The 14,641-nt window shown below is 42.7% G+C and overlaps 1 protein-coding gene across 1 annotated transcript in view; it reads right to left on the bottom strand.

Annotated features, from left to right (window-relative positions):
- Positions 1 to 14,641, bottom strand: part of LOC112257997 (homeobox protein PKNOX2-like) — a 100,000-nt gene that overhangs the window by 70,581 nt on the left and 14,778 nt on the right. The window contains exon 2 of the mRNA XM_042327855.1: positions 1,251 to 1,339. The gene's annotated coding sequence lies outside the window, so the exon portion shown is untranslated. The remainder of the gene's footprint in view (positions 1 to 1,250; positions 1,340 to 14,641) is intronic.

Here is a 14,641-nt window from a genome sequence, read left to right as displayed (position 1 = left end):
AAGAGACTATCATCTCATGGATACCATTCCATTGAGGAGAGACAGTGGTACCTGGTGCGGATGGCTGCCACTTCCCTAACACAGAAGGCTAGGTTAAAACCTATAAGGATTATCAGAAGTGCCGGAGCAACACAACCCTTCTCTCTTCTCCCCACGACTTTGGAATGAAAATGTTTATTAGTCTAAAAAGTTCTATACAAACAAACACTCCGCGCGACAGGGTGAGATGGCAGCTCCAGCCAGGAGGAGATTTAATTAGCGAAATCTCGTTAGGTCTAACAAAATTAAGTGTAAAACAATCCTCGGCAGGGCTCCGAAGAATCCATACAGGAGAGGAGAGGAGGGAGGGAGGATGCAGCGGCTGGAAGCGATTAGGGCCAGGAGGATATGGAGACAGGCAGTGCCAGTGCACTGTTGTTGTGGCGAGAAATGGCTTGGAATATCCAGCTGCTTTTGCACTCAATTAAAGAGACTTCCCTCTCTTTCTGCCCTCCAACCCCCCCTTCTCATCCTATTCCTACTACAAAATGAGTTCACCTCCCTGTTGCCTGTCATTATAGTGTCACAGTAAAGCCCTCATCTCGAACTCTCGCCACAGCTTCACTTAGAACTCATCAACTCCAGTCAATTCCATCCTGGCCAGCTCAACCATTAAAGACACAAATAGTGTTTTTAGAGTGAATCTAACTGCTATTAAAAACATGAAGGGGGGAAAAGCAGCATCCAAACTTTGGGCAATAAACTCCATGCGAGAAGTAAAGTCAACTTAAAAAGTCAAATTGGGAAATACAACTTAGTCTGCGGAATTAGGAAGAGGCCTTAAATGATTGCTGTCGATCTAGGTTAACCGAACCGCAACGGAGTTGAGTCAATCAAAGAGACTTACAGTAACTACTCTTGCATGGTAGTTTTTTAAGGTAGGAGGTACACTTAATTGTGTGCTCTTAGTCTTAGCCTTCATCATGGAACGATAAAAACACTTGGGAGTTGGATCCGAAGAAGCAGCTTGACAGTATTAGATGTACCAGATGTGCTGCTAAGATGTGTTGTTATTAACACCCCATTAGTTAGTCAGGCGTATGTGTATAAAACACATGCCTAAAGGATACACTTAGGCTCTCGCTAAATACACGTCTTGTTTAATGGTGCTGTAAACAAACGGACAGTATGTAAACAGTAACTCGAGTGAAGAAGCCATAAAGTCTTGCTTCCCTATTTCAGATCTGTGAAAAGGTGATGGGAGAACTTACAGTTAAGTTTGCCCTCGGCAACACAGCAGCAGTCAATGTTGTTGTCGTCTGCTCTTCCACGCCTTAGTGTCCGGTCCTCCACACAGAGTCTGCAAAAAACAGGGAAATGTTGCTGTGTGAGTAAACATGCATGTTTAGAGTCCATTTTTAACATATCCCACATACTGTACACAAAACAAGGCAAAATCAGAAAAGTAGTTGTAATTTCACAATGATAGTGGTCTGGGTTGTTTTCTTATGTTTACAGTATTATTGGCATTAAAATACCGCCATATAATGAGTGTGAATAGAGTGGTGAGGATAATCAATCTACCGTGTCTAGAAGGGACATCACCATTCATTTTCTGCATTCAGGTTCACTCAAACATCGTTTTAAGCTTTGTTTTACTACTGACAGTTACAGCTGATTTCAGAATTGTATATCGATTCTCTCTCTTTAAATATTTGTCATCTGATTTCTTCGTTTCAGTCTCTGAATTGTTTAATTAAACATTTCGCTGCCAGCTCCAGATATCAGGGCATAAAAACTATGTCGTGAATTAGCCAAGTGGGCATGTGCGCCCAGCTATATCATGAGTAAGTGCTATCTGGAATACGTGGGACGTCTCTAACCTAATCCTAACCTTAACCTTAACCCCTACCCTTACCCTAACCATAACCCTTACCTAACCCTAAACGTAACCATTTAAAATGTCAACTTCAATGGGGTAGGGACGTCCCAAGGAGCCCGGATAGCACAGACCCTATATCCTGTCCCGAGCTTGTTTTCCCTTGCTAAAATAGATGGCTAGCTGAACTATAGCTGTGTTCGAAAACAAAATCATTTCAAATTCCAAATTTCTTAAGCCAACCAGATGGAATCATTTTCTTGTTTTTTAAATGTATAGATAGTCAGGAGCACACTCCAACACTCAGACATAATTTACAAATTAAATATGTGTGTTTAGTGAGTCCGCCAGAACATAGGCAGTATGGATGACCAGGGATGTTCTCTTGATAAGTGCGTAAATTGGACCATTTTTCTGTCCTGCTAAGCATTCAAAATGTAATTTTGGGTGTCAGGGAAAATGTATGGAGTAAAAAGTACATTATTTTCTTAGGAATGTGTTAAAGTAAAAGTAAAAGTTGTCAGAAATATAAATAGTAAATGAATGTACAGATACCCCAAAATCTACTTAAGTAGTACTTTAGTTTTACTTAAGTACTTTACACCACTGGCTAATGTTGGCTAGATACTTCTAGACACAAATGAGAGAACACTTCACTGACAATTTCACTCGCCCTAGCCGAGCTAGTTAGGCTGTTTTCATGTTATCCAGAGCATTAGTGACTATAACTGTGCTGCTGGAAACAATTTAATTACGCTTTTTTTGCTGACGTGTACTGACACCGGCCTTTTGTAAATTCATCAATTATTCTGCACGAGAATGCTCTGAAATCAGAGTAGATAGCCAGAATTAACAATGTCCATTGAAATGTACAATGATCACTTAGCTAAGAATGATGTGAATAATCAAGTCAATAAGCGTTGGGTAGTTAGTTAGATAGCATAAAGTTAGTATACTGCCTGGCAAGTTCGATGTACTGTAGTAGTAGTCAACTAACGTTAGGTAACAAGCTAACATACCGGTACATACTGCTGTACTGCTATGCGGTTCGTAAGGACAGTGTACCTAACAAATTATCAGCCAACATAACGTGTAACGTAACTTATTTGAAAAGTCATTTATTTATTACATTGCTCAACATTTTGTTAACATTTGTCATAATCACTTAAACCATAAGTGAATTTGTATCAGCTCTCGTTGGACTTCGGCTGCATATTTTCCAACATTTTCTTCAAATTTAAAAAACGTTGTGAAGCCATGTCCATTTCTGAAGAATTACATTATGGGCCTTAAAAGTACGGAAAAAGTGTCCACTGCATGTATACTTCATATTTTGGCGAATTCTAGAACAACATCCGGGAACTTTTGGCATACTAACTATATCCATACTATGACCAATAAGCATACTATATACTCAATTCATTTCAAATAGTATGGTTAGTGTCACAAATAGTATGGATAGTGTCACAAATAGTATGGTTAGTGTCACAAATAGTATGGTTAGTGTCACAAATAGTATGGTTAGTGTCACAAATAGTATGGTTAGTGTCACAAATAGTATGGTTAGTACGGTTAGTATGAGTGCTTGAGTTAGTTTTCGCCATCATTGTCAAACTTCATAAATACTGCACCCTCAACTTCAAAACTCCTTTGCTAGTTATACGATCACGTAACTAAGAAAATTGCTGGAATGAAACTTGACTTATTGTTTTGTTGAATAGTCATGACTGGTTCGACCTATCTATCGTGTCGAAAGACAATTGTGGCAAACGATACCATTGCTACTTAACGAGTATCCAAGTTCAGTTTTGAGATCCACCGGTTTCAGCGCGACATTTCTGACTGATCTTGGATCTATGACAACAAGCAGCCTCTCCTCGCTTGGCTCGATGGAAGATGTCGTGATTTTGCCAACACAGACAGATATGTACACAGTCTTGTACCCTTAATCGTTCTTAAACTAACTATCATATTTGTGGATTTAGGCCGTCATTGTGAATAAGATGTTGTTCTTAACTGACTGGCCTAGTTAAATAAAGGTTCAATAGAAAAAATGTATCTGACTTTATTAGTATAATGAGTAATCCAGGAATGTCACGAGTAAATTGACAAGAGAAAACCTGAGAAAATATCAACTCTACAGAGCACCAATGGCTACAATGAATGGCTAATTTACTTCTGGCCACGAAGGGTCCACGTTAGGGTCTCACAACTCTATATGTCGAATATAGAATATCTTGGCTGCAAGTAGCCTTCGTCTCTTTTTAGACATATTCCTTTGTGCCTAGTACCTCCATAGGCTCCTGGACTCATTTCAAGGAGTTCAGGTGCAGTGCAGGAAGTCAGTATGCACATGTAACCGATTTAAGTTCAATCTTCCATTTAGGATTGGACACCTGATCTTTCGCTTGACCGGCTAGTCATGTATCCTGTCAGTGGGAGTGTGCTGGGCTTCCCAGCAGGCTAGCAACTCCAGCTGCTACCTGCTAACACTGGAGCTCTGAACAGCGAATGTTTACCAAGACCTGCACTGCTCAATTGGGACTGTGTGTGAGGTATAGGCTAGGGAGCTTGGAGACTGGATATTTAACAGACAGGGGGAGGGGGGATGTACATACTGCAGCAGTTACATGGCTTTTTCGTTTCCTTCACTGCAAGACCACTAACAAGTTAATTAAATGACTGGATAGGATTCCACCATACAACCTTTTGCATCAATGTATAAACTCATTTCAGACCAGTGCTCATGAAAGTAAACAAGGAGAGTAGGCTTTTTTTGTGGGAGGGGGGGGCTATCCTCTAGCCTGGGTTGTTCACTTCACCAACACAACAGTCACCGAAGGAAGATCAGGGGAGGTGGAAGGGGAGGCATTTCTAAGGTTTCCTCCAGCTACAAAGAAAACATTTTAGCCTGGTCTGTAATCCCTCTGGAAGCTTCCCCCTAAGCTCCGGGACCAGCAGTGGCCTTCCTCTCCAGCCGCTCAACCCGGGCTGGCCTTCCTGTTGACGTCAAAGTGAATTAAAGCGGGCCGAAGCAGCAGCGGCTCCCCCCGGGGGGCTGGAGGGCTAATCACTGTGTTCCTCACAAACCACAGAGGAAGCATTAGCATTCCTGGAGCAGCAGACCACCACACCAGCCCCACTAAGGCCTGTCAGCCTGGTTGGCTGGCTGGGCCCCCAAACAGACACAGAGAGGAGAGAGTGGGCCTCTCTGACTTGGGAGAGGGGGAGGGGGAGAGCGTTAGATTTTCCCACATTCAGTCACTGTCTTGGTCTCAGAGTCTCAAGTAGTCTGGCATGTAGCCTTGTGCAAACAGTCCAGGCCTAGCACACACACACTCACACACATGCACACACAGTCCCCCAGTCTAGGAATTCTTCATTAAATTGAACAGTGGGAGGATGGGGCGCTGCTCTCGGGTTACATTTTGACTTGATTAAAACTGAAGGAATTGGACATGGCAGCAGTACTACCCCATGACAAGTTATTGTGCTTCCTGTGAGTTTTTATCGCAGCCCTGTACAATATTTGTTCTCGAATAATGGGATGCGCTCGGCTGCTTCGAACTTGTTTTTGGCCACGCGTTACGAAACAATTCAGCTCATTTGCTCAATTTTTTTTTTTTTTTTACAATTCACGTGGAGTACAGGCAGTTTATTTTAGTTTCAGGCAAATATGTTCAGAGAAGATATAGCGTTAATGTAGGTCATGAATATTCACTAAATATCCTATAATCGTACACAGACTCAGTACACATTGGTATGTTCCAGATGGACCTCTTTAAGATCCACAAACTCTACTCTTTGGAAGAGGAAGGTCAAGGTGAGCAGGGTGGACCAAAGGACTCATTTCCCACAATCCCTTGCCAGCAATAGCCCCCAGCTGTTCAAAGCCTGCAATAACAGCTGCTCAGAGGTTTAGTGCTTCATGTTACTATGACAACAGTGGACTGATTCATATGCACAGTCTCTCTGTTCTAATAACGAAAGTGACATTATGCCATAATTTAATTTCCATAAAACACAAGAAAGGCGAGCAAGGTTTTTCTACACAAAGATGCAGGGCATGAAGAAGCAAATTCATTTTGGATTCATTTTGGAGTTCTATAGCACATGCACCCAAACTCAAAAACCTGTTCCCCACAAACATCACACCCCACACTTGCACTAAACACCGAACAGAATGTAACTGTATCTATAGAACTAACAAAATATAAAATCCTTACAGTGGTTTCCACACACACACAATGGGACCTAAATATTATGTCATGCCCTACAGCTGTACAGAATATCACACAGATCACTGTCAAACAGGATGTACAACAATGATACAATTGTCTTTCCACTGGCCAAACAGGAAGTGAGGTCATTTGGCCATCTTCACTGGGGATTTCTATAGGGTGCTGATGCTCTAAGAAATGCAGAATAGTACTTCCACATTTACAGTATAAAGCCTATAGATGACATAAACAATTCAACTCTTTCAACTGTCTTTTATAAAAAGCTATTATACCAATATGTCTCTACCACTTTTCAGAAGGTAATATAGCACAACTATTTATTTGGTCATTATTTCAGGGATGGAACTTATTTAGGCCACAATCAATAGAAATAATCAAGAATTTTGACATAAGACCATCCCTTACCGTGCAAAATATATACTCTTTCACCATCACAGACACAGGTGATTTTGAAACACGCACTATGTTTTTTATTTATTTATTTCACCTTTATTTAACCAGGTAGGCTAGTTGAGAACAAGTTCTCATTTACAACTGCGACCTGGCCAAGATAAAGCATAGCAGTGTGAACAGACAACACCACAGAGTTACACATGGAGTAAACAATAAACAAGTCAATAACACAGTAGAAAATTTTTAAAAAAGAGTCTATATACATTGTGTGCAAAAAGCATGAGGAGGTAGGCGAATAATTACAATTTAGCAGATTAACACTGGAGTGATAAATGATCAGATGGTCATGTGCAGGTAGAGATACTGGTGTGTAAAAGAGCAGAAAAGTAAATAAATAAAAACAGTATGGTGATGAGGTAGGTAAAATGGGTGGGCTATTTACCGATGGACTATGTACAGCTGCAGCGATCGGTTAGCTGCTCAGATAGCAGATGTTTAAAGTTGGTGAGGGAGATAAAAGTCTCCAACTTCAGCGATTTTTGCAATTCGTTCCAGTCACAGGCAGCAGAGAACTGGAAGGAAAGGCGGCCAAATGAGGTGTTGGCTTTAGGGATGATCAGTGAGATACACCTGCTGGAGCGCGTGCTACGGGTGGGTGTTGCCATCGTGAACAGTGAACTGAGATAAGGTGGAGCTTTACCTAGCATGGACTTGTAGATGACCTGGAGCCAGTGGGTCTGGCGACGAATATGTAGCGAGGACCAGCCGACTAGAGCATACAGGTCTCAGTGGTGGGTGGTATAAGGTGCTTTAGTAACAAATGGATGGCACTGTGATAAACTGCATCCAGTTTGCTGAGTAGAGTATTGGAAGCTATTTTGTAGATGACATCGCTGAAGGAGGATCGGTAGGATAGTCAGTTTTACTAGGGTAAGTTTGGCGGCGTGAATGAAGGAGGCTTTATTGCGGAATAGAAAGCCGACTCTAGATTTGATTTTAGATTGGAGATGTTTGATATGAGTCTGGAAGGAGAGTTTACAGTCTAGCCAGACACCTAGGTACTTATAGATGTCCACATATTCTAGGTCGGAACCATCCAGGGTGGTGATGCTAGTCGGGCGTGCGGGTGCAGGCAGTGAACGGTTGAAAAGCATGCATTTGGTTTTACTAGTGTTTAAAAGCAGTTGGAGGCCACAGAAGGAGTGTTGTATGGCTTTGAAGCTCGTTTGGAGGTTAGATAGCACAGTGTCCAAGGAAGGGCCAGAAGTATACAGAATGGTGTCGTCTGCATAGAGGTGGATCAGGGAATCGCCCGCAGCAAGAGCAACATCATTGATATATACAGAGAAAAGAATCGGCCCGAGAATTGAACCCTGTGGCACCCCCATAGAGACTGCCAGAGGACCGGACAACATGCCCTCCGATTTGACACACTGAACTCTGTCTGCAAAGTAGTTGGTGAACCAGGCAAGGCAGTTATTAGAAAAACCGAGGCTACTGAGTCTGCACTTAACATTGGGAACAGCACAGAATACATTTGCATGTGTTTAGGAGTCATTCTAAGCTCAATATTGGGGACTATTACTAGGTCAGTACGGCTAAGGCTTTGTTGTTTAAGGATAAGAACTATAGAATTCCAGGGAGCTTTGGATGACAATGGTAGGTATTCCCATAGGGGTAACAGTACACTCCTTGGCATCACGAGGGGTTTACCCCAACGTTTAACGAGCAAGCAGCTAATAATAGGCAGATGTGGCAGACAAAGCACAGGACACACACATAATATACACACACCGCACGACACCATATCCACCCTTAAATGCACACACAAAACAATAAACACATGTTTATACAAACACACACAGACACTGATCCATATACAGTTGCTAGGGAAAGTCTACACAACCCTTGCAGTCTTCACATTTTGCTGCCTTAAAATTACATCTAAAAAGGGATCACATTAGATTTTTTTTCCCCTACCGATCTTCACAACCTATTTCAAATTTTCAAAGTGAAAGAAAACTAATATAAAATGTTTCAAATGAATAAAAAATATACATTTGTATGTCTTTACACCCCAGAGTTAAAACTTGGTGGAAGCTCCTTTGGCAGCCATTACAGCTATGAATCATTTTGAAAAAGATTCTACCAACTTTTCACAACTCTTAAGGGCCCCTACAATTGATGGACAGCAATATTCAAACCGTGTCTCTGATTTTCAAGCAAATTTAAGTCAGGACTGAGACTGGACCACACATGACTACTCTTGGAAAGCCATTCTGGTGTGCCTTTGGCATTAAAATGTGTGTAATTGTCCCACTGAAAAGGTCAAACTTTACCCCAGGGTTAGGTTTTCAGAAGACTGAGGCAGCTTTTCCTCTAACGTTTTACCTGGGCTTTGTTCCTTTCATATATATTTTGATCCTGGCAAATTCCACAACAAAACTTGAAAATACAGAGGATCAATAACATTGCATTCACTCCACATAACTAGACAATGTTTGAATATTGCTGTCCATCATTGATTCCCAATAAAATGTACTGCGCTTGAGCAATTTTGACAAAAACAATGGATATATGTTGCCCTAAGAGTTTTGCAAAGTTTGTTGAATCGTATTCAAAATGATTCACAGCTGTAATGGCTGCCAAAGGTGCTTCCACCAAGTATTAACTCTGGGGTGTGAAGACATACGCAATCAATACATCTTTGTTTAAAAAAAAATATTAATATGGAACATTTTCTATAATATTTTTTTTTTTTACGTTGAAAGCAAGCTGTGCAAGTGGTGTGTAGACTTTCACCCAGCACTATCCACTATCTGTACTTTATATCTACAAACAAATGCGAGTGAACACCAAACAACACATACAGCACCAGTCAAAAGTTTGGACACACCTATTCATTCAAGGGTTTTTCTTTATTTTTACTATTTTCTACATTGTAGAATAATAGTGAAGACATCAAAACTATTAAATAAGACATATGGAATCATGTAGTAACCCAACAAGTTTTAAACAAAGTCTTCAAAGTTACCACCCTTTTCCTTGATGACAGCTTTGAACACTCTTGACATTCTCTCAACCAGCTTCATGAGGAATGCTTTTCCAACAGTCTTGCCAGAGTTCCTACATATGCCGAGCACTTGTTGGCTGGTTTTCCTTCACTCTGTGGTCCAACTCAGCCCAAACCCTCTCAATTGAGTTGAGGTCAGGTGATTGTGGCAGCCAGGTCATCTGATACAGCACTCCATCACTCTCCTTGATCAAATAGTCCTTACACAGCCTGGAGGTGTGTTTTGAGTCATTGTCCTGTTGAAAAACAAATTACCCCAAAGCACAAACCAGATGGGATGGCGTATCGCTGCAGAATGCTGTGGTAGCCATGCTGGTTAAGTGTGCCTTGAATTCTAAATAAATCACAGACAGTGTCACCAGCAAAGCACCCCCACACCATCACACCTCCTACTACATGCTTCACGGTGGGAACCACACACACAGAGATCATCCGTTCAACTACTCTGCGTCTCACAAAGACCAAAAATCTCTCATTTGTACTCATCAGACAAAAGGACAGATTTCCATCGGTCTGTTTCTTGACCCAAGCAAGTCTCCTATTCGTTTTGGTGTACTTTAGCAGTGGTTTCTTTGCAGCAATTTGACTATACTAAAGTGTTAGCAAATTGATATCCTTATTTTCAATGGTGCATGTGCAGATGTAGAGGGTAAAGCAAAAGATGTCGGGATGAACCATTTGAAAGTCAAGTTGAAGAGATGTGAGCTTTGGGGTGTGGTCACTGGTCAGTCAGTATGGCCTAATGCAGCGCAACTGTAAATGACTTCCATTCTATAATTTCTAAATGATTTGCCTCTAAATAATTTACTGTTATATTACATATGAGGAGAACTAAATCATTCCTCAATCTAGTGTTTAGAAATACTGTTTACACTAGCCATAACTAAGGCCTTTTGGCTAATAAAACAAAACAACTTGACCCTTTGGTCCCAGATGATACATGTCCATTTTACAATCTGTGTCAATCCTATTTCATGATATGAAAATGCTATTAAAATGCCACATGATATAACATGTCCTAAGGCATCTATGCAGTTTATTCTATTCCATCACTCCCTCCCCAATGTAATAAAACTGAAGGAGCTCACTTGCTACCGCACATAACTCGTATGATCTGAACCATGCTCCTCGGCCCCCATGGGCCTTGTTGGGTCGGCCTCTTATGCATCATATGCTCTTTCGCTCACACTGGAGCTGAGCACCAGAACAACCTGGCTCCCGGCCAGCCAGCCCAGGCCCTAGCCCCAGTCCCTCAGCCTCGGCTCTATAGATGTAGCACCAGCCCTAGCACTAGAACGTAGCTCCCAGACCCATCCCCATCCCAATAGCCCCCAGACCCATCCCAATCCCAATAGCCCCAGTCCAATGAGCCCTATCCTCAGCCCCATAGTCCCAGCCCAATAGCCCCAGCCCAATCCCTAGTCCTAGTCCCAGCTCCAACCTGTCAGCCCAGCCCAGGGCAATCAACACTTCCCCCTGCTCAGACATCTAAAGACAAGCTTCCTGTCTAAGGACTATGGGAATGAGATCTGGTGAGTGCGGGGGGGGGGGGCTGAGGGAGAGGAAAGGATGGATAGGGGTAACAGAGGGGAAAAGACTGAGGCACTGAGCTTTCAGCAGATTCCTCAGGCTTGTGGATGGATTGGGTGGATGGTGGACGGACCCTCCTGTACAGTAGGCTGGCTGATCTAATGCACGTAGGGGGACACTAAAACTATCTTCCCCTGGTGGAGTCTTCCCTCTTTTCGGAGGGTCAGAGACAGACATGCCTGTTTCATATTCCTTCATTGGGCCTCTGATGAGCCCACAATTTCTCCCAGAAGTTCATTTGTTGTCGCTCTGTCTAGCAGAAGGGAGCGCGAGCGGAGGGAAGAGGGAACATAATGAACTTGGCAGAAGAAGGGCAAGATCCTGAAAAGTCAAGACAGTGCGGAATTCCCCGTCAGTGTCTGAAATCAGGCTTGCTGGCTGACCTTTAGCCTGTTTTTTCCTCTCTCTCGCTCTCTCGATCTCTCTCTCTCTCTCTCTCTCTCTCTCTCTCTCTCTCTCTCTTCTAGTGGAAAAGAAAAGGTTAACCCTTTCTGAGGCACATTGCAATCGGGGGCTTCGCCAGGCAGAATATGTACAGAATAGATGTGTGTGCATAATCTAGTTCATCCATTTTCTATGCAAAACGTGCATGCATGATCTAGCCAACTTCACCAGTTTTCTCCATCTGAATATTCTGTTTAGATGCCGTTCTTGAAGTGGGTTGATAAGGTGTTGATACTCTTTCATTTTTCTGTACAGGGGTCAATATTTTAGGATGAATATTTTATAAGAGATGCGAGATTTGAGGTGCCGACTCAATAATTCAAACTCTGGGTAGATGTATCATGAATGTGCTTGTCTGTTTGTTTCTGAGGACATGATGTATTTAAGAGAGCAGGGAAAGCTGAGAGGTGCGCTGCAATCTGTATTAAATGTCTATAACAGTTTATAAATACTACCACAGCAGGGCGTCAGTGGAACCAGGGACAGCAGCCAGCCTGTTAAATGGCTGTTACACACACACACACACACACACGCACACGCACACACACGCACACGCACACACACACACACACACACACACACACACACACACCAGGGGACTCAAGAGGAAGGTACAAGTGATCCTCCACCATTCTGCACTTTACTGGGGACATTTCACCTCCAGTAAAGCTACACTGACAGACAGTTCCACAGCTCCATCTAAGCACTGGTCTCGAATCAGTTTCATTTTCCCAGTTACCTAAACATACCCATTACTATTAAACACATACACCTGACCCCAGATCAGCACTCAGAGGCTACAATGTCCATTTACACCATACTGACCCTGGACGGCCGAACCCATGGAGAGGGCCAGGTACTCACCACAGAGAAGGGACCTTGACCAGACAGACCCCGAGTACCAGATATAACTGCTGTCTGTGTGGAAAGGATTCTCTCCTCACCCTGCTAGACAGGGCCAGACTAAAGCATTTGGGGCCTCTCATTGGCTAGAATGTTCCCATCTGATCTCGCCTCCTGCCGCCGGCCTTTCACCATTGAGGGCATGGGGCAGTAATTTTTTTTTTGCTGTTTTATAGCTCATATTTTGTTCAGATTTCCCCATTTGTGCAGTTTGAAAGCAAATGTTCTGCTATTCTACACATTTTGCTATGAGGCTGAGAGAAAATGTTGCAGTTTTAAAGGTAACTTCCTGCAATTCTACCTATTTTACTATCATATGCTATCTGGCGGCCCCCTGGAGGTCGGGGGTCCGGGGCACGTGCCCTGCGTGCCCGTCCAGTAATCTGGCCCTGCTGCTAGGCCTTGTCATTCTAGCACAGACATGGAAGCGGGCCACAGACACTCTAGCTGCTGTGTTCAGCCCCACACCAGTCGCTCTACACTACACAGCAGCTGTTTATATCTATCTTTTAGAACAGAGCTGTCATCAACCTTTTCAGGGACACCATTATAAAGTTATAGAAACGGGAGGGACTGAGGTCAAGTGGAAGATGGAAGTCGGGGGTTCACCACTAGGTGACATAACTGGTGTTCTCTAGTGCCACACAATGGCACCTTTTTTTAACCCGCCGTGGCTCCTTATAGGTGTCGTGTTTCAACTCTGACCTTACGATGGTTGGGGAAGCAGGTTGATTGGTTGGTCACTGTCTTTAGAATGATATGGTGGCAGAGACTGGCGGTTATGTGGTTATGACTCTGGTAAACTCACTGGATCAGCCAATGGCATTATGTTAACGTTCTGACGTGACTAGTCTCTTGTGACAAATTGTAAGGACCAACGCCGGAGATGAGAATCAGGTACGGGAAGTCAACATTTAATCAGGCAACAGACAAAGACCAAGACAAGAACAGCGTCAGCACACGGGTACAAAACGACAAGCAACAATAAAGTTGTGGGGAACCAGACAGATATAGGCGAGGAAATGACAGAGGTGATTGAGTCCAGGTGATGTGCGTGATGGGTGGAAGGCAGGTGTGCGTAATGATGGTGGCAGGAGCGCGTAATGCAGGGGCGCCTGGTGCCTTCTAGCGCCAAGGATGGGGAGCGGGAGCAGGCATGACAGAAATTAAATATTTTGACAGAATAGATTTGGTTCTGGGTGTTTAGATGATGACATGACAGACCCGTACAGGGCCATGTTGGTCCAAACTGTCCAATCAAAGGTGATAAAAGTATTTTGTTACAGTGAGTTGGTGGTGGAGCAGGTTGCAGATAGGTTATAAACAGGTTGCAGATAGGTTATAAACAGGTTGCAGTGGGGTTATAAACACACTGTATGTATACATGGTCTCTTATGGCCATTGAAAAGGCACATAGTTGCTCAATAAAGCAGCCAGCAAAAACCTCCACAGTCATCTGGTTATCAGTGTTTTTTGTACTATTCATTGGGGAAAAGCAGGGTTGGGGTCAATTTGATTTAAAGTTCATGAAGTGATTTGAATACAATATTCTGAATTGGAAAAATATTGAAATACATACCTTCTACTTTTCAGTTTGTTGTGAAGTAATTTGAAATCAATGCATTTTTTTCAATTTATTGAATTGTAATTTCAGTTTACTTTCTGAATTGACTGCCTGTAATTGTAATTGCCCCAAACCCTAGGGAAAATGGACAATTTACCACAATAGAGGGTGAAAAACATGTCTGTTTATTCCTGTACAGGATTAATCCAGTCATTCATGACAAGATGAGGACAGTGCAGAGAGATCAAACAGTAGCTTCAATTCTGTTGACGAAAGCTGCTATCAGCAGCTCCAAAATCCCAAAATGTCTTGGTCTGATAGACCTCTACAGAGAACTGTACACTTCCTTCCTAAAAACACGAACATGTCTGCTTTAAAAAGTCAGTTTAGCGTTAAGCCACTGGGCCTTAAGTTGGAAAGAAGTTCCAAACCTGTATCAAAACCATACAGTTCTTTGCATCGCAACTTCCACAGGCCAGAGCTGAGCTATCAATACATAAAAGATCAAAAGACTCTTTCCTTGTGAATGGAGTGTAGCACATCTGTGATTTAAATCGACTAAGATCTATCTACCA

Source organism: Oncorhynchus tshawytscha, linkage group LG09 (genome assembly GCF_018296145.1).
Source record: "Oncorhynchus tshawytscha isolate Ot180627B linkage group LG09, Otsh_v2.0, whole genome shotgun sequence".
NCBI classification, from domain to species: Eukaryota; Metazoa; Chordata; class Actinopteri; order Salmoniformes; family Salmonidae; genus Oncorhynchus; species Oncorhynchus tshawytscha.
This window is presented reverse-complemented; position numbering and strand designations above follow the sequence as displayed.